Below are 1,445 nucleotides of genomic sequence, written 5' to 3'. Positions count from 1 at the left end.
AGTCCTTTTTAGTCTGTGAAGCTCCTGATTTCATCTTCAGATATATATTTCTTTATTGATTTCAGAGAGGGAGGGAGAGGGAAGGAGAGAGAGAAACATCAATGATGAGAGAGAATCATTGATCGGCTGCCTTCTGCATGCCCCCTACTGGGGATAGAGCCCACAACCCGGGCATGTGCCCTTGGCTAGAATCAAATCTGGGACCCTTCAGTCCGCAGCTGATGCTCTATCCACTGAGCCAAACCGGTTAGGGCTCACCTTCAGTTTTGATTGATATCCTTGCTGGGCACAGTATTCTTGGATTCAGACCCTTGCTTTGCATGACTTTGTATATTTCATTCCATTCCCTTCTGGCCTGATGTGTTTCTGCTGAGAAATCAGTCGGTAGTCTGTTGGGAGATCTCTTGTAGGTAACTTTCTGTTTCTCCCCGGCAGCCTTTAAGATTCTTACTTTGTCGTTGTTGTTTGTCAACTTAATTATCATGTGTCTTGGCATTGGTCTTTTTGGATTCATCTTGTTTGGGACTCAGCTTCTTGGACTTGTGTGAGTTTTTTCTTCCTTATATCAGGGAAGTTTTCTGTCATTATTTCTTCAAATGTGTTTTCTATTCCTTGCTTAGTTTCCTCTCTTTCTGGTACCCCTATTATGCAGATGTTGTTTCATTTTGTGTTGTCCCAAAGCTCCCCTAGGCTCTACTCCTGTTTTTTTAATTTTTTTTCCAGTTGCTGCTCTGCTTGGGGATTTTTTCCTAACCTTGTCTTCTAGCTCATTGATGTGGTCCTCCGCTTCTTCTAGTCTACTGTTCATGCTTTCTATTGTGTTCTTTATTGCAGCCATGTCATTCTTCATTTCCTCTTGGTTCTTACACATAGTATTGAATTTGTCTTCCATCCTTTTCAGTGACCTTATAACCATTGCTCTGAATTCTTTTTCTGTCATATTGCTTGCCTCAATTTCATTTACTTCCTTTTCTGATGATTCGTACGTTTCTTTCGTATGGGGGCTGTTTCTTTGTCTCCCCATTTTTACTTCTCTCGGGGTGTCTGGTTATGTAGCTCACTCTCTACCATGTTGACTTAAAGGCACAAAATACAACACAACAAGACTCAACACAGAGGGCACCAAACACAAATGTATTCCCAATACCAATAACCCCAAATAAATGTGACCACCAGAGAAAAGAGAATTAGGGGAGAGAAGAGAGTGCAAAAATGATATTGAGAAAATGGAAAAAGGTAAGAGAGAAAAGAAAGAGAAAAAAATAAGGGGAAAAATATATGTATATGGGGAGAAAACTCTAAAAAACCAACAACTAATCCAAAAAATGCAAATAGCAAACACCCAGAAAAGAAGGAGGGAAGCTAAATCTGAAGAGGCAGAGCTTATTTCCAGAAGGTAAGGTCAAGGAATTGAATAAATGGGGAAATGGCCATGATTCAGTATA

Source organism: Myotis davidii, unplaced genomic scaffold (assembly GCF_000327345.1).
Source record: "Myotis davidii unplaced genomic scaffold, ASM32734v1 scaffold674, whole genome shotgun sequence".
In the NCBI taxonomy this organism is placed as follows: domain Eukaryota; kingdom Metazoa; phylum Chordata; class Mammalia; order Chiroptera; family Vespertilionidae; genus Myotis; species Myotis davidii.
Note: the sequence above shows the minus strand (reverse complement) of the source record.